Source organism: Mytilus edulis, chromosome 5 (genome assembly GCF_963676685.1).
Source record: "Mytilus edulis chromosome 5, xbMytEdul2.2, whole genome shotgun sequence".
Classification (NCBI taxonomy): Eukaryota; Metazoa; Mollusca; class Bivalvia; order Mytilida; family Mytilidae; genus Mytilus; species Mytilus edulis.
Window position 1 is genome coordinate 82,483,750 of NC_092348.1, and position 20,491 is coordinate 82,504,240.

Sequence of the window (20,491 nt, forward strand, 5' to 3'; positions counted from 1 at the left end):
TTAGTCTTTAATTACTATACCATCTGTTTAGATAGAATTGTAGTTTATTATACAATCATTTTTCATTCAAGTGAAAGCTCATTTTTCATTGTTTCGTGCTAAAGAGATGTATCATGAATCTTAGATTCTATATAATTTTACTCACAAAATAAAACCCACTACTAAGATTTTATCCAAAAAAAAAATAGTTTGTACACATCATCATCAAGGACTTTATTTACAATGTTTCCCATAATCTTTCACAAGTAGATTTTTCAGTAATTTCTGTATTCAAAAAGAAAAGTAGCAAAATATTATGCTATGGCGGCCTGGCTCAATACATATCAATGAGTTTATCATTATACTTTTAAAGCTGACCATAGCTCACCTTATATAATGATTTTCTACCCTACCCTACATACCCCCATTTTTTTGTGATAGTCAAAATAACTTCAAAATCCCTCGCTTTTAAAAAACTATCTAATTGATTTATTGAGTTTATGATACAATTTGTACTCATCTAAAGGTATGATACAATTCATACTCATCAAAAGGGGTTTCTAGTGGCACAAAGAAATCACAGAACAGTATGTAAATTCTGTACAATTTCAAACTTATTAGTAGCTCTGTAAATATTACTTCGATTTATCAAACGAAACAAAATGCTAAAACATTGTAACATCTTCCTATTAAGAAACAATAAAGCCCAAAGTGGAAATAACTGCGGTCTTTTTGTAACATTCAGTGATAATCCATGTCATGTTTCTCCTTAAAAGAACTATATATTTCCAAAAATAATTTGAGGAATGATATGTGCATCTCAACTTTGAGCATAATTTTCAGGTCTATGATCTATACATGTTCAATTAATTCAAATAAGATTCTTTTACACCCCTCCTTAAAATATGTGATAACTCTCCCTGAACAAGTATATTGCATATTTTTTACCATTCAAGATAACACATAAATACAGAAAGTATAATGTGTTACTATAGTAAATAATATTAATATTGAGTCAATATTTTCAAAATTAAAAAAAAACATGAAAGGAGGGAAATTTCTATGGTTATGTCAAGTTTACCTTTACTTGCCATACATGGCATTCACTTTGAACATAAGTTGTAAGGGATAAACCCTTTCCAAGAAAGACTCAATGATAAATTTACTGTAATTCTATACAAATAACTAACAAATTAATTTTTGTAACAGCATATCATCAATCAATCATTCTCAGATTTTGACATGCATTTTTTTTTTTAATATTCTTAAAGGATGGTTTATTTTTGAAAAATTTCTTGTTCAGACATTTAACTGGAATGATATTTTTCTTCCTGAATGTTTCTGATTCTTTACCGTCAAACCTTTTCCATCCTAGAATGAATTTGCATTGCCCCCAGTTCCCCCAATCATTACATTTGTTGATTAACATCTATATGGTGTTATAATGAGATAGATTTTGGTATGTTCTGCAGGTAAATATCTCACCTGATACATCATCCTGTCACATTTTTATCTGTAACCCCAAGGCAACTAACATTATCACTGGTTAAAGGGAAGTAACTCTAATGCAATAAACTGGTTCCATTCTTTTAAGCTAACATAGAATAAGAAAATTTTTTTTAACTGTTGCAAATAAAATTAAAAAAATTATGAAATGAAAACTAAGACTAAAATAAAAAGTGGAGTAAAGAAGTTTTTTTTATAGGAGATTCATTATATGCAAATATATTTTTTGCTTTATTTCAGTTATTTGGCAAATAAAAGACCCATGAAAATGCATGATAATTTTCCTGATGTGTCAATATTGTTTAACCAATGAGCCATAATATAGTTAAAACTTATAGGACTGTCCTTCTCATGAAATGAAAAAAAAATGTTAATGCTTTATTTTCCTATGATTTAAAAGATTATATTTATTTTGTATAAATATTTCAGAACGATAATATTTCTTCTTATATCTTCTAAATAGTTTTTTGTTAATATATTGATGTCCCAATAATCATATAACTTTGATCCTATCTTTCAAAAACTTTTTAAATGCTTATCCTGTTACTTATGTCTTGTACATCTCGATCATAACAACATTTCTTGTACTAATTTCACAAGTCAGACCGTGTTAAACCCATATCTGCAGAGCTATGCAAATAGTAAAGATATTAATTTTCTTATGATTGAAAAATCAGAAATATGTTGCAAGAAAAGAAACAAAATACCTGTAAGCTATGATAAAGCGTTACATAACTCTCCGCTTGTCATTACTACTTATCGGTAAATGTAATTATTGTAATCTATTCTCTCATTTCACGTATTGTCCAAGTAAAAGTGAAAATCAATGAAAGATATGCACATTGCATTTTAATTACGAAATTGACGGTTAGATTTTTAGTTCATTTATAAACATTTTAATGATATAGATCTGGCACATTGTATCATAATGTTGTAAAATTCAATAACAAATAGAACATGTAATTAAGTACAGGTCTAAAATTCTTTATTGTTTCATACTTGGATGATTTTGAATACTGCGGACGTCAACCGTGTAGAAATATTTGCACCTTTAAATAAGCTACCAATACCCTTCTCTTGTTGGAAATTTGACCTGTTCAAGTTGACAAAAACTTGTGAACAATACCCAAAACATTATTTAAAGAGGTCCTAGAGGGGATTCTATTCTCATACAGGTTAATGGTTTTTATTTTAATTTTTCTTCTTATTCTTTGGGTGTCTTATTTTAGGATATATGTGCCATAAAGGGCTATATTTTTATAATCCTTTAACCCTGCCCAAACAGTTACCAAAGCTCTTACATTTCTTTAAACTTAACGGAAACATAATCCTACCCCTAACGAACAGGGTCTTTAAAAGTAAAAGGAAACAATAATCTTCAGTAGCGACAGGGGCCAATATTGGTCTCTTTTGGCCTTAATATTCACAGGAATTTATATTTAAGATTTCTGTTTATTTCTATTTCAAATTTCCAATGATACATAACTCAAAACAGTCATTAAGGATTTCACAATAAAAAAGTTATGACATTGTTTAAAATAATTGTTAATTTTGTCTTCAAGTGCTGAATTGTTTTGCTGCACTGAAGGCCTTTTGCAGTTTTGTGCTCTTGAATGTGTTGTTGCCTCCTTGACACATTCCTAGTTTCCATTCTTAATTCTATACAAGGGCTACTGAAGCCATTTTTTTCCCCAAATTGAATTCTTTTGATGCTCTTAAATGTTTATGCATTTATTTATCCAAACTTTTAGTCTCAACAGAAAATGAAACTTCAATTTTCTCATAGGGTTTCAATATTGCAGCCATTTATGATCAAGTCATTACTAGATAAAAATCTTCTTTCCAAACAATAAGATTACTGCTGTATATTTGGTACTGCTGTTTGTAAAAGCAGTAGATATTGCATCAATACTGACAGGATTGAAATGATACATTGTTTAGATATTCAGCTTATGAATCTTGTAGTTTATAGTTGCCACTCCCTCAGGCAAACTTGACACAACTCTTTTGGCTTATCTGCTTAGGTCTGTGTTTAGAAGTGATGCTCTTAAATGTTCATCTATTTGCCTCTAAACTTTGTTCTGTGAAGGAACAAACATTTGGTGTTCTTTGGTGTTGTTTTTTTGGTAAATAACACTTTAAAAGTAAATTTTTAGTGCATGCATTTTTTTTTTAAAAAGACATTAAGTAATTACCTTATATTTTGTCTGTTTATATTTGCTTAATGTTTCATTATTCTTGGAAAAGGGAGATAACAAGCATAAAAGTTCTATTCCTACTGATATTCTTATTTATTCTCTTGAAATTTTGAGTGATTACCTCCCTTTGTGTATGCTTTAATCAAGTAGGCCTTTATAATTATATGTGATTGTTCTTTATCCCCAATCAAGTTCATAATTGAGGGCCTACTTTTTTAAGGTTTTGGATGAGGTTTGTTTTCTATGTGTTTTTTATTTGGGGGATTGGGGGATGATCAGGAGAATTTGAAAATTTTAATTGAGCTCTGTTTTCCTTGAAAAACTACTTGATTTAAAAAAATTAGGAGATAAAAAAAATTTGAAAGACCAAATTATTTTTTGTAGGATCTGGAATGTGTCTTTTGCTGGTAACTCGATCATACAAATTGTATTAATTTATTCTTGGTTTTTTTGCATAGGAAATTAAAACTTTTTATAATATGTATTCTTTTTACATCTTTTTTGCTCAGAATCTGGATTGGTCACCAAAACAGGAAATATTCTTTAAAGCTGTCACCAGAAAACATTGCATACTCATTGTAGAGTAAAACAGAGTAAAAAAGGTTCATCTTTACATTATTTCTGAATTATTATACCCAACTATTTGAAATGAGTTTTTGGAAGCAATGATTGATTTTTGTAATAATAAAACCTTTTTACAGAAATAATATATAAATCTTCTTCTATACATATATTTTTTATGCATCTTATCTTTTCCAGAATTGCTGTATCCAAGAAAACTGAGAAGCGAAGAAATAAAATCCAGACAAGAGCACCACAGGGTTTTTCAAAGTAGGTTTCTTATCTTGTATGATCTTTATGTATAATAATTATATTACCATGAAGATTTACCCTATTTGATGGCCTCTTAGTTGTCAGTCATCAAATTGAAGGTAATGGTTTAGGGAATAGAACACGTGGTCCTTCAAACAGGCAATGAATGGGTTGTATTCTTTATGTAGTAAACCAAGCGTGAAAACTTTGTGTGTTGGTTGTGTGTAAATGTTTTCATAAAATACAGACGATGGACAAGGATTAAAACCTATGTAGAGAATAAATTGTGTACATTTCTGTAGCAAAAATGCATTTTCTTATAATAGGAGGTTAAAACATTTTATTACACTATGTAGGGAATTATACTTGAGATTTAATTTGTTTATCGGATATTAAATGGTGGACAATTTTACCTGTTTTTTTTCACCTGATCATGAAAGGTGAGTTTGTGTATAGCATTGTTACATTTTACGGTAATGTTGATGTTACTCTTTGTTCAAGAGATATTACGGAGCGATTTGTATATATATTTCCTGTTTGTACTATTCATACAACTATGTTTATCTACCTATCGGAAATTTGTATCAAATTATGCCACAAGAAATATTTGTTATTCATTGAAACATGAACCTCAATCTGGCAGTAAGAAGATTAAACTTTGTTGACATTAAGTAGAAGATTTCAACGATTTTTTCATGACAAATGTGAGGGTTATCACAACAAAAGCGTAAAATTGTATTTGATTAAGAATACAAAAAAGAGCACTAACTTCCAAAATAAATATTGAAAATTTACACTTTTAGTGCAAGTTTTTGTAGCATTATATCCATTGATTCTAAGTTCAATGTAAACTGTATTAACATTAGGCTCTGTAATAAATGTTTTAAGCATAAAAATTGAATTAACAGATTCAGTGAAATTTCTTCTTAACGTTAAAGCTGATATGGTTATAAAAAACCTGTTGTCAGAAACCAATGACTTGTTTTTTTTCTGTTTCTGGAGCTTGTTAAAGTAAGTTGCATCTACTTTTTTAAGGCCTTGAAATCGAGTAAAATCTTTTTAAAAGCAATGAAAGATCTTTTTTAGAAAAATTAAATTTTGACTAAATATTTTTTCTATTTTGTTGAATTAAGTTGAATATACTTTTTTCATACCTGAAATTTGAATATGACCTTATTTGAAAAAAAAACAAGCTAATAAATATCTCCTTTGGTTTTGAACACTGACCTTTTTTTTTTTTAGAAAACACTAAAATAAAGATGAGATCATCATATCTGGTCTTGTATTAAGTGTTATCTTAAGTAAAGAATTGTGTCCTATAAAATAATGTCATAAATTATCCGTGGGCCATTACAACCTGTCATAGTTCTTTTAGGTCATAGGCTAAACCTTAAAACAAGTGTAGTACATTTGTGGACTTGACAGAAATATGTTAAGTTCTTAGTTAAGAAAGACTTAATTGCATATTAGTTCTATATATTCATTGTATTATGATTTTAATTTATTGAAAGTATAAAAACACATTTAATGTACATTGCATTCTTAAAATATTTATTTGAAGACCGATTTGAAAGTCATTTTTGGCTTTATTGAAAGTATAAAAACACATTTAATGTAAATTGCATTCTTAAAATATTTATTTGAAGACCGATTTGAAAGTCATTTTTGGCTTGCTGCATACTGAAATGCGAGATAATCCAAAACAAAAAATTATAAAAATTCTCTTGACATAAATGCCAATTTCAATAATTCTAATGTTCCCCAAATATTGAAGCTAAAGATCAATGGTAAGGGAGCATTTTTCACGCAGTCAATCAAATTTCTCCAAAATTTAACACTAAGGTTTTGGGGAAATCTGTGTTCAGAATATTTCTTTTTGTCATCTGCTTAGCTACAATAATTGTTTTCATCAAATAGGGGATCAGAATATTTTTTCAGGAAAACATTTGAACCAAAGTTGGATACCAAAATATTTTTTTTGGTCAGTTATAGTTTCGGAAACTTTTATAATTAATAGAATTGATCTTCAACTTTAAACTGAATTTTAACAAAAAATGTGTGTTTTTTTTGTTCAAAGTTTGTTGCTAAAGAAGATTCTAAATTTCAACAATATATAATTTTGTCAGTTATGTTTTAGTTTGAACCTTTACATCTATTTATAAGTCTGTTTCCCTTGTAAATTTTTTTGAAATCAGCCTATGGGCTTAAGATGTCAAAGTTCAGAGATTAACCTGGGTCAGCATGGTTCAGGTATAATTAATCGGTTTTCACACAGCCTATTTATTCATACACATTTTTTGTCAAGGGAAAGGATACCTGGCCTGTATAATTAATACTTTACTCATTTCTTATATAAAATTCCTTAATGTGATAAATTGTAATGTAAAATTTGTTAATTTAATATCCAGCAATTTCCCAATGCGGTATATGAATTGATGTATTTGTTGCTTTGATACAAATCACCATTTTCTGTGTGACTAGACATTATTCTCTACTTTTACCAAAACCATACATCTTTCTTTTGTTGTCATGCCAAAATGAAAAATTTCACCTAACTTTTGAAAGGGTTTTATATTTCTTCACATGGTGGAGATCTCCAAACTTCAATTATTGTATTATTCAGGGCTTTAAACTCATTAATTTCTGCCATTGTTAACCCTAGTGTGTAGCAGTTTAATGTAATTTTTTGCGATCAAGTCATTTTCTTTTTCTCTCTTTTTTCCCCTGTAAAGGGTATATTACATAAATGTTTATTAAACGATATGAGTACGTGACTTCTAACAGATTTGTAAGGGTCTATTCTTAATTGTTGAAAATGTTATGAGCTAAGAAATAAAAAGAAAGTTGAAAAATCATAATGTTCTTTTATTAATATTAAAAACTACACCTTTTATGATGAGGCACCTTTATGTCCTGTTATATATATATGGCATTACTCTAAATACAAGAAAATATCCTTATTTGATTTTAAGTTTGCACTGTAATGTTTCGCTGAAGCCTACTGTTGAAAATTTTTATTTATTAATCAAAAGGAAAGTGCTCTCATGACTGCATGTTGTCCTTCTTTTGTCTTTTGGTTTATCGTATTGTTACGTTGCTGTCTGATCAACAAATACACCATATCACCTTTTTTAGCTCACCTGGCCCGAAGGGCCAAGTGAGCTTTTCCCATCACTTTGCGTCCGTCGTCCGTCGTCCGTCGTCTGTCGTCTGTCGTCCGTCGTCCGTCGTCCGGCGTCGTTAACTTTTACAAAAATCTTCTCCTCTGAAACTACTGGGCCAAATTGAACCAAACTTGGCCACAATCATCATTGGGGTATCTAGTTTAAAAAATGTGTGGCTTGACCCGGTCAACCAACCAAGATGGCCGCCACGGCTAAAAATAGAACATAGGGGTAAAATGCAGTTTTTGGCTTATAACTCAAAAACCAAAGCATTTAGAGGAAATCTGACAGGGGTAAATATGTTTATCAGGTCAAGATCTATTTGCCCTGAAATTTTCAGATGAATCGGTCAACCCGTTGTTGGGTTGCTGCCCCTGAATTGGTCATTTTGAGGAAATTTTGCTGTTTTTGGTTATTATCTTGAATATTATTATAGATAGAGATAAATTGTAAACAGCAATAATGTTCGGCAAAGTTAGATTTACAAATAAGTCATCATGACCGAAATGGTCAGTTGACCCCTTTAGGAGTTATTGCCCTTTATAGTCAATTTTTAACCATTTTTCATAAATATAAGTAATCTTTTACAAAAATCTTCTCCTCTGAAACTACTGGGCCAAATTAATCCAAACTTGGCCACAATCATCTTTGGGGTATCTAGTTTTAAAAATGTGTGGCGTGACCCGGTCAACCAACCAAGATGGCCGCCACGGCTAAAAATAGAACATAGGGGTAAAATGCAGTTTTTGGCTTATAACTCAAAAACCAAAACATTTACAGGAAATCTGACATGGAGTAAAAATGTTTATCAGGTCAAGATCTATCTGCCCTGAAATTTTCAGATGAATCGGTCAACCTGTTGTTGGGTTGCTGCCCCTGAATTGGTAATTTTGAGGAAATTTTGCTGTTTTTGGTTATTATCTTGAATATTATCATAGATAGAGATAAACTGTAAACAGCAATAATGTTCATCAAAGTATGATTTACAAATAAGTCAACATGACCGAAATGGTCAGTTGACCCCTTTAGGAGTAATTGCCCTTTATAGTCAATTTTTAACCATTTTTCGTAAATCTTAGTTATCTTTTACAAAAATCTTCTCCTCTGAAACTACTGGGCCAAATTAATTCAAACTTGGCCACAATCATCTTTGAGGTACCTTGTTTGAAAAATGTGTCCGATGACCTGGCCATCCAACCAAGATGGCCACCACGGCTAAAAATAGAACAGGGGTAACATGTAGTTTTTTGCTTATAACTCTGAAACCCAAATCATTTAGAGGAAATCTGACAAGGAGTTAAATTGTTAATCAAGTCAATATATATCTGGCCTGAAATATTCAAATGAATTGGACAACCGGTTGTTGGGTTGCTGCCTTCCAATTGGTAATTTTTAAAGAAATTTTGCTGTTTTTGGTTATTATCTTGGATACTATTATAGAAAGCGATAAAACTGTAAACAGCGATAATGTTCATCAAAGTAAGATCTACAAATAAGTCCACATGACCTAAATGGTCAATTGACCCCTTAAGGAGTTATTGCCCTTTATAAAATTGAGAAAGGAAATGGTGAATATGTCAAAGCGACAACCACCCGACCATAGAGCAAACAACAGCCGAAGGCAACCAATGGGTCTTCAATGTAGCGAGAATTCCCGCACCCGTAGGTGTCCTTCAGCTGGCCCCTAAAATATGCATAATAGTACAGTGATAATGGACGTCATACTAAACTCCGAATTATACACAAGAAACTAAAATTTAAAATCATACAAGACTAACAAAGGCCAGAGGCTCCTGACTTGGGACAGGCGCAAAATTGCGGCGGGGTTAAACATGTTTATGAGATCTCAACCCTCCCCCTATACCTCTAGCCAATGTAGAAAAGTAAAAGAATAACAATACGCACATTAAAATTCAGTTCAAGAGAAGTCCGAGTCTGATGTCAAAAGATGTAACAAAAGAAAATAAATAAAATGACAATAATACATAAATAACAACAGACTACTAGCAGTTAACTGACATGCCAGCTCCAGACCTCAATTAAACTGATTGAAAGATTATGTCTTCATCATATGAATATCAGGTACAATCCCTCCCGTTAGGGGTTTAGTATCATACTATCATAACATATATGAGAAGAACATAACCCGTGTCATGCCAACAACTGTTTTTTTAGAAGTAAATGTGTTTAGTTCCGATGCAAAGACCCTATCAGTGAATCAATGTTAAAGCCAAAATATGCAATCTTTAATGACCTGACAACAGTATCGTAACTATATCCCCTTTTAATAAGTCTATTTAAAGGTTTTGTTAGTTTCTGAGGAGAATACTGACATTTTTGTGCTTTATAAAGAATATTTCCATAAAATTTTGGATGTGAAATACCTGAACGTATAAGATGTCTGCATGTTGAGTTATATTTACGAATTATTTCCTTATACCGGTGATAAAATTTAGTAAATGTTTTGACCAGTTTGTGATATCGAAAACCCTGGTGTAATAATTTTTCAGTAATACATAAATTTCTCTCGCTAAAATCTAATACATTGTTACATACACGAGCGAATCGTACAAGTTGAGATATATAAACACCATAAGATGGTGACAAGGGAACGTCACCATCTAAAAATGGATAATTAACAATAGGAAATGAAAAATCATCTCTTTTATCATAAATTTTTGTATTAAGCTTCCCGTTTATGATATAGATATCAAGATCGAGGAAAGGGCAGTGGTCATTGTTATCATTAGCTTTATTTAAAGTAAGTTCTACAGGATAAATTTCTTTAGTATACATACTGAAGTCGTCATTATTTAGAGCCAATATATCATCCAAATATCTAAAAGTATTGTTAAATTTTTGTATCAAATGTTGTTTTGATGGGTCTTTGCTAATTTTAGTCATAAATTGTAACTCATAACAATACAAAAACAGGTCCGCAATAAGTGGTGCACAGTTAGTCCCCATTGGAATTCCAATAACTTGACGATATACGGAATCTCCAAAGCGAACAAAAATGTTATCAAGTAAAAATTCAAGTGCATAAATAGTATCAAAGCATGTCCAATTGACATAGTTCTTTTGTTTATTGCTACTAAAAAATGATCTAAAAGAGTTTGAACATATGTACTCGCATTCCGACTTTTTAAATGCCCAGTTAATTAGGGATGTGAATTTTTTCTTAATAAGAATATGAGGCAAAGTGGTATATAGGGTAGAAAAATCAAAACTTTGAACAGATTCAAAATCACCAATATATGCATGCAATTTATCAAGTACTTCCAACGAGTTTTTGACACTCCAAAAGTAATTAATTCCACTATTTTCAAAGGCCTTATTTGAACAATTTATTATCAGGTTTTTTATTGTACCAAGTGTACTAGTAAGTAAAACAGACAATTTAGTAGTTGAACAATGGCTGGAAGATGAAATAAATCTATATTTGTAAGGTTTTTTGTGCAGCTTCGGAAGCCAGTACATAGTTGGGACTTTCATTGTGTTTGGTTCTGCTTGTAAAGAAGTAGCTAAAAGTTTATGTTTGTTACAGATGTCGTTTTCTGAAAATGAAGTCAGTTGGAATGTTGGTGAATTCGTGATTTCCTTTTGCAGAACCTCTATATAAAATTTACGTCAAACAATAATGATATTATTAGCAGCTTTATCAGCCGGGACAAAAACAAATTCCTTGGCTAGTTCTGTTAGTTTATTTTTGATACGCGAAATAGGGTTTTTATAGTTTTTGTTGAGGGTAAAATGTTCTTTAAAATGTTGTATTCGAATATCAACTATCTTCATTACTGAATTAATAAAAGAGTCCAAAGATTTTTTGTCAGCTTTTTCCCGTTTTACCCATTTCAAACAGTAGGCGCGGAGTGAGTCGTTGATGATATTACGACACTCATTCCAGTTAATAGTTGACGGGGGACGATATTTAGGTCCTTTACTGAGGAATGATTTTAACTCTCGGTCGCGAACGATGTTAAGGTCTCCTGTTATAACATGGGAAATTGGTCCATAGGTGTATTCTGAATTACTGCAATTACACGACATAGGTGTATTTTCAGTGATATTTACATCTTTACACAATTGGCTATAATTAAACACATATTTTCGGGTAGATTTCTTGTAAATATAACAAATGAGAGGGAGTTCAGTATTATCAAAATATCCAGGAATTTGGTCTTTAACAGAATGGTCGTTAAAAATACCGGCAATATTTACAAAATCAAAACCTTTATTGACATACTTTATTTTAATAAAATGTTTTTTATGATCTTCAGGTCGATCAATTTTTGGAAACAGTTTAGAATAACAATATGCCATTATAATTTGGACAATTTCATACTTAGGACTGTAATATGAAATTGTGTTGCAATCCTCTAAAATTTTATTTAATTTATTTATAGGTAAAGAACAAAGCTTGGTTAACAGATAATGTCTGCCGTTGTTTTTTGAAATGGAAATTAGGTCCGAAATATTTGTATGGTTGGTCCGAAATTTTCTTTGATTGCGATTTTTTCTGCGTCCATGAGAACGATTTTTACGAACAGTTTTAGAAACTATATCCAAAATGTTAACAGAATCGGTTCTTGATATATTGCCAATTCCCATGATATTATCATTTAGACCGAGAGGGTAGACTGTCTGTAATTTTTTAATCCAATTTAATTCATTTATTTTTCGTGATCGTACAAACTTGGAATGAGATTCACCAGGCTGCTTATTTACTACTTCTAAAGGTTGAACTGTTAAATATTTAATAGGATGACTGTGCTTCTTAAGATGTTGATAAATGATACTTTTGAATTTATTGGGTCTTTTAAAACGATACAGGTGTTCTTGCGTGCGTTTAGATAAATATCGCCCAGTTTCACCTACGTACTGAATACCGCATCCCGGTTTGTTTCATGTGAGTAAATAAATAATACTGTTTGTTTTTCAAGTAATATCAGTTTCAAAATTTAGAGAAAATGTGCGACCATTAAATGTGGACCTTACTGTATTGTTGGTGGAAAGACGGGGACACGTAAGTCATTTTTTGGCATGACACTTATCGATAGAAGGGTAACCACGATTTTTATTGTTAAAAACGTTAGCTATAGTAGTATTTTTAGATAAGCGATTCTGAAGATTGAGACGTGTAGATACCCAATTTTTAACAATTTTCATTAATTTGGTAAATTTATGTAAATTTTTACCAAATATTTTTCTCTGTTACTAATGGGCAAAGTTCATTATAGATATAATTGTAAGAAGCAAGAATGTTCAGTAAAGTAAGAACTTCAAACACATCACCATCACCAAAATACAATTTTGTCATGAATCCATTTGTGTCCTTTGTTTAATATGCACATAGACCAAGGTGAGCGACACAGGCTCTTTAGAGCCTCTAGTTTTTTTTTATGACATCCAAGGTACAATGATATAATGCGGGAGTTTGAAGCGAATTTAATTTATAGTAAGCATACCTATAACTGTTGTTAATACCTTCATGAATGATTAGATACACTTTAAATAAAACTATAATAAAGAATGAAACATGTCCAACATGACAAAATAGTTGTCAAAATTTCCTTTAGTTGAAATGCACTGTTAGAATTAGTCACCATGTGACACAGCTGATATAAAAGGTATCAACCCTATGAAGGATATCTGACAAGAGACTTATAAACCTGGCCAGAGGCTGTGTATCGTATTGTTGATGTAACCTGAAACACACGGTCTTATCGCCCAAATATTCCTCGTCTATTGAATTATGAAATATTTTCTTTTCCGATTTTCTATCGTCCATTGTCCAGTAAACATTTTACATGCTAAGTCATAAGAACAAACGTCTAATCTTAGTTTTGTTATTTCTCTATAGGTGAAGTAACCATTAATAATTTCTTATTAAAACTTTGTATAAGGGATTTAAAAATAGGGGTATGGTTAAATTTGGCAGAGAGTTACAAACATTCCTCGTAATTCATCTCTTTTGGAAATTATATTAGTGTGTTACTGTAATTCACTTTAGGTTTGTATGTCAGTTTCTTCTAAATTTTAATGTAAAGTGGCATTGTTATTTGTAATCGAATCTCAAGACACTCATGAAAATTATGATATATTTTTTATGGTTTCTTTATATCTTCAAAATATAGAATATCAAGATACCTAATCAATATGATATGCAGAAAGTTTAAATGTTTTAATTTGAAAGCATCCAAGTGATATGTTACCACCCTATTGATTTACTAGTTTTTTAATTTGATTTTGAATGGTATGTGAGAACATAAAAAATACCACCTCTCCAATTTTAGGTCAAGCATATAAATAAATTGTTTATCTACAGAAAGTAATCATTGTATTTAGTTAAGATATATACATTGTCTAATTGTTAAGGATTCGTTGGTAGAGGCCATAGAGGGTTGAAATCAGGAGGTTAAAAAAGATTTAGTTCAGGATTTTAAATAAAAAATCACCACAAAGGTCTGTCCAAGGTCGTGAAGATTTTTACTACTCAATACCTTTTAAAAAAAATGCAAGGTGATGTTTGACTTTCTTCTTCAGACGGTAACCTGTTAAGTCGGCCCTTGATCAGAGCAAAAATAATATATTAATATAAAATCCAGTTCAACTTTATGCAAGTATTTTAAAAACATACATAAACCTATATTTACGTGTAAAAAGTGCAAGGTGTTGATTTAAAAATATCGTTTGGAGGAAAATGTTTATGAAAGTAAATATGTTTATATGGTAACTGATCTGCAGTAATCCTATCGCCTTTTTTTTTCCAACCTCCTTGAGAGCACCCTTTAATTATTCATTATTTGCACAGACTGAGTGTTTTTTAGGATTATGAAGACTAATGACTTTATCAGTGTTTGTCTATTACTTAATTCACACATTTGTGTCAACATTAAAACTTCTATCTATCACCTAACAGGCCACAGACTTGATCACAGAAGTTAATTTATTATTCTATAATACCTCTATGAGGTATGACTTCATTGGAACGTGATATATAACACCAGAGAACATTTTAAGGGGCTAGATTATGTAGTGTTATGCAGATATTTTGGTTTGATAGTAGACTTGAGACTGTAATTGCACAGTTATGCTCACTTGTATAATGGACTCTTGTATTAAGTAATTTACCTTGTACATGTACTTAGAAAATTGAAGTTTTAATCTTCATACTTTTGTCAATCTTTTGTCAAACAAAACTCAAAAGTGTCATACCTTTTTTAGGAGGCAGTTTATCATGTTACCTATTCGGCTGTGATGTTTGTAATATTTGTCACTGGGACAATACATAATTAATCAGTTGATCACAGTTTAACTGAAGACAATGGATCTAAATTTATAAAAAAAATGAATCGCTCCCAACACTTAAAAAAAAAAAATAAAAAATTGAAAGAATTCTTGCTTTTGATTAAAATAAAAGGAATTTTGTTTCATTCATCTGCTTTTCAAATAAAGTTATAAGACACCTTAGCATGATCCTAAACAGTGTTCAAACGGTTAAACGTATTGTAGCTTTTCTATAAATATACAACAAAGACCCGACTCAAGGGGACATTTGTCATATTTAGATTGATGAATACCTTTAATATGAAAAAGAGAGGCTGATCGATTCCAACAACAAAAGCAAAAGCTCGGTCTTTATAAATTTGAATTGGTCGTTATGGAAACAGGTGAAGGTAAGGAGGGGAATGTTTGGTAACATTTTGTACCCATTATAGAAAAAACTTCTCAATAATTCAGATGTGTTCAAACGATTAGCCATTAAGTATTGACATAAAGTTTTTAAACATTTGACTGTAACAAAGATTTGTATTGTCTTGTCACCGTTACATTCAATTCTGGCTGAGAGAAAAAAGTAGATTGAGTCGAAAATATCTAAAAGCGTATTTCTGTAGTTTTATTGTGTTAAGTGTTTATTCTAATGTAATAGGTTCATTCTGCTATAGATCTTGTGACACACAAAACAGCGTTTATTGAAGTCGTCAGAGAAAACAACATTATATTATACCCGACAGTGTAAGGGTATATTTAACATATAATTTAATGTAATTTTCAAATGATGAATATGGCGACACAGAAATAAATAGCTAGGCGATTGACACAGGATCCTTTGTATGTTTTGGGAAAGCTATTTTATTTTGCACTTGGTGAAACCATGATTGACATTGTTCTCGACTTTAAACCAACCTATAGGCCATTCAACAACTTAAATTATCGTTCTTTTATGCAATATAATTTTGGCTTGTTCATTTTTTGAATTCAGCACCTTCAAATGGTCCAAGTTAATTTTACTATAAATGCTCCAGATGTAAAAATATGAATCTATTAAAGTATAAGAACGTGATGTGTTATACTAATTTACATTTTTTAATTGAATAATTTTGATTCCTTAGAAAATGACTTATAAACCTTAATGTCATTAGAAGTTTGGTTTCAATGATAAATGTAGCTTTCATATTTGTGGGAAAATGGGTTCAGTATTAAATTTTACAATTTTGAAGTTCAACCTTTGACATATTTGATTAAAGAATGTAGTAAATTTTAAAAGATGTATTATATATGTTGTACTAAATAGCCTAAAATATAGATTGCCTTAATGTTTTCAACATACTAGTAGTCTGAATATCCCCATGTATGCAAGAATTCTTATGTAACATAATCATTATAATATAATGAGATATTTTTTTGTCATTTAGATGATTTGATGTCTCTTTGAAATTTGCAACAACAAAAAACACACCTTCATATAAACTTGTAAGTTTCTGAAAAAATAAATCCCTTTTCAGTGCTTTATCATTATATCTTTTGTAGTATGTTTTGATATCAATTCTGTAGGATTTTTTTATTGGCAATGAGCTTGTGCTCTGAGCTATTGTTTCTATTGCCTATATTTTCAGTATGTTTTCTTGTCATTTCAGTAGGAGTAAGATCTTTGGCAATGTGCTCTTACTCTAATCTATTGTTTCTGTTGAACTTTGATTTGGTGTCAGTTCAATAAAGGTAGATACAAATGACATCTGTGTTTTTACAAACATTTCCTGGTCGCGTCACTCAAATTTGATAGAAATACAGCAAACAATTGTTCCAGATATTACCATCAAAAGGAGCTCATATCTATCATTAACAAGTTACCAGAGAGGCGATAAGTCTGAGAATTTTGTTTTTTGGCAGTATGTAGCAAGTTTGAAAAATGATTTCCTAACAAATTACAGTCAGGTGAGAGGGAGAATGATGAATTGTCCATGAAATGTTAGAAGTAGAATTTGAAAACCATTCCAAAATATGTGCAGAAATTGTTCAAAATGTCAGCGGGGAAGGAAAGTAATCTTACACATTGTGAAAAATGATATAATGACTTAAACAGACACAAGGTGAATTAGTTCTCTTGGAAAATTCTATTTTATCTTTAGGTAGATATTGGATACTTGTGAATTAATTGACAGTTAAGTAACAAGGTTTTTTACAACAATTTGATAAGTCATCTTCATTAAACTCTAAATTTTATTTGTTGTCTTGCTATTTATAGTAATTTAAATCAAATAGATTATACAAGTTTTTACCACAAGATATTAGTGACACCTTTTTGGTGAGATGGACTTGTCCAAAGGCATGTTTATGTATAGTACTCAGGCATTTTGTACAAAAACATTAGTGTTTTTATATTTTCTGCAGTTTGATTAATCTCTTATAGAGTTATTTCCCTTGATTTTGATTGACACCACAATGTTGATTTAAATCATTAGGGAAGATGCCCAGTAGGTGTGAACTTAATTAAGATTGCTTTTTTGAGTGCAGTTTGGTTGAAAAACTTATATAAATATCTTTGGAAGGTGTAAATTAGTGTATTTGACAGGTGCCATTATTTGGACTCTTTTTCTAAGATTTAATGGATATGCATGCAGCTTTTAAACTGTGATTAAAAACATTTGAAGAAAAAAAAATTAACAACTATAAAGTTTGGCTTTTGAAAATTAGGAATGTTACCCGAATTAGAGGACATTATTTTCACACAAAATTACTTTTATGAAATTTGTGTTCCTTTAAAAAAAAATTTAGGGGGGATGTGGGGGGGGGGGGGTACTAAACAGTATGGGTTTTTGTACAATCAACCGTAAGTTATTTGATTTCTTACATCTACATCATTTAATCTCTGGTGAAAGTTGTCTTATTGTCAAACATGACATATGTCCTTATTTTTTTTTCAGAAGTAAAAATACCAATTTACACTATGAAAGCTAACTTTAAGAGGACACAAAATGATACAAACAAAATTAAGAATTATAGATACTAGATCAAGCTTTGACTCCATCATGTCCATTCATTTCTTATTCAAATATATTAAGTTTAGCTAGAAATTTCAAAATAAGATAAAGAGAACATATTATGCTTTAGAAAACTTGAAAAATTTAAGTAGTGCAATTTAAAAATATATATTCAAAGGAACAAACAAAAAATTTCCTCTACTCAAGTTTTACATATTGTATAACCACCTGTGTTCCTATTGTTAAATCTATATGTAATCTACCAGACGTTTATTGGTTATTTGTGTTATTGGGTTGCTGTCTCATTCACATATACCCCAAGTTTCTTTCAACCATTCACAATTATGAATTATTTGTTTAAAGAATATTCTGATAAGATCTATGAAGAAATATTTCATAAAATTCCCTGTTTTCAGCCAGTGTTAAAAGAACACAATTACAAAAACTATTACCACAAGAACCTGGTATATAATCAGAAAGCTTTCCTTTATCAGCATTCCTCTGCTCTCTGATGAAGTATCAAGTGTACGAACATGTGGAGAAATTTATATTTTGACAAGAAAAACATAGAAATCTTGCCCTGGTAACATGATACTATGATACAGTTAATTCACCCCTAGCTCTGCTTGTGTACAAGATGGTGGATAAAATGAGAGTTTATAAAATGGTTTACTTTGTTTTTGTGCAGGAGGAGTAATTGTTACATTATGTTTCTAAAGGAAATTATTCTTCTGCTTCATTTGAAAGTTTTGTTAGTGGAGTTTTTATGAGGAAACCATGAGCTAAAAATAGATACTAGTTGTGTTGAAAGTTGTGTTGTACATATTGCAAAACAATGGAAACAAATGTATAAAACACAATATTTGTTGTTCAAAACTGTTTTGAGATAGTTGGATATGTTTATTTGTGTATTTTGGATTATTTAATTCACACAATTTAATTCCTTATGAATGTAAGTATTAATGAACTGTGTGCTATGTGTATGTTTGTGTAACACCTTTGGTTACAAACCAATCTATTTTGTTTCCGTTTGAATTAGATAATAGAATATCAGTGTTAGTTGCATGTTTTCATGCTCTAGCCTCATATTTACATGTTTTACGATAGGTGGAATTTAAAATGTGCAGCACATTTATTTTACCGTAGAAGAAATATTAGATCATTCATTCTTTTCAAAAATATTTTAAAACCGCTAACAGATACACTTAATGGTTTTTACAAAGTCTTTCTCAAGAATGAAGAATTTTTGTTTTATTGTATTTATTTATAATGTACTTTAAGATGTTTTGACCTGTAATTTATATTCTTTATTTGTACTTTGTTCTGTTTTATGTTTTCTCCCTTCAGAATGATAAAATTATCTAATGTGAACTGAAAGCTATGTCAGGCTTTGAAAAATGCTTTAGGCTAAAATGTTGGACATTAGCTCTATATATATATTATCATCAAAAAGGATATGTTGAAAAATTTATTCAAGTATGGGGCTTTTATCCATGTTATCTTTTGTTGATGGTGAAATATTATTTTGTTCATTGCATTGTACAATACAATAGGGAATCTTTTCTGCTATTGTTCTTTTTCTATCAAGAAGTCTTCATCAATAATGAAAATATAACCTACCCTTTAGACATGTGAGAACTGGTCCTGGCAACTGTTATAGAGCCACATATAAGGTTAATGCCTAGATGTTTTACAAGATGTGTGTCAAACGTTGCCTTCTTGGGCTCCTGTTTTCAAAATCCTGGTTCTGCAATGAATTTCCACATTCCTGTATAATATCAGGATTCTGATTAAACAAAGATGGTTTGATATTTGAAAATAACAGACTTTGTTTTGTATAGTAAGATGTTAGTGGGTTAATGTGTCATTGATGATTGTTAGTGACTCTCATGATGAAGAACATCAATATAAGCTACACTGCCTCAACCCCCTTCAATCCCTGCTTAATATTTATTTATTCTGAAAATTTTATAGTTAATATTTTAAAATATCTTTAATGTAGTTTGAAAGGATTCATAATTATTTAAAGAAAAGCTATTGCGTTATGACGCTATCACAAGTTTCCTGAAGACCTATAGACCTAAACAGATTTGTTATACACCTGTACCTACCCTAAGGCTTTGTTTACATCGGACCTAACAGGTGTGTTATATCAGGACTATTAACTAGTAATACAAGATGGCCAAATATCTCAGATATGTAATTAGGATGAAGTAAAATGGGAATAAAAAAGGAAAGGATATGATATGGGACAATTTTACTAACATAAAGATCAAATCTATTTACAATTTGGTTGAGGAATTATGATGACCCACTGACATTGTCTAAAAATGGAGTGGTCCAATTTTCTATGATCTTTTTGCATACTAAGGTGACTTATAGTCCTTATTTGAGGTGAACTCGTAACTCAATTATAGCTTCCCTTTATTTTTATGGTTATAATGATTGACATGTTCTTGTGACCTACATATACATTTGTTCTTATGCTTAAACTCATGTGTGCTTCTTGAGATGATCTACATTAAGTTTTGTGCTCATGTGTTTTTGTTGAGATGACTAGCAATTA

General features: G+C 30.5%; 1 protein-coding gene across 6 annotated transcripts in view; it reads left to right on the forward strand.

Annotated features, from left to right (window-relative positions):
- Positions 1 to 20,491, forward strand: part of LOC139524605 (interference hedgehog-like) — a 138,898-nt gene that overhangs the window by 74,592 nt on the left and 43,815 nt on the right. For 3 of the 6 annotated variants that reach the window (XM_071319526.1, XM_071319525.1, XM_071319531.1), the window contains one exon: positions 4,443 to 4,514. The gene's annotated coding sequence lies outside the window, so the exon portion shown is untranslated. Of the gene's footprint in view, positions 1 to 4,442; positions 4,515 to 4,679; positions 4,937 to 18,532; positions 18,878 to 20,491 lie in introns of those variants that run through there. The other 3 variants (XM_071319532.1, XM_071319527.1, XM_071319528.1) reach the window with 3 other exon arrangements.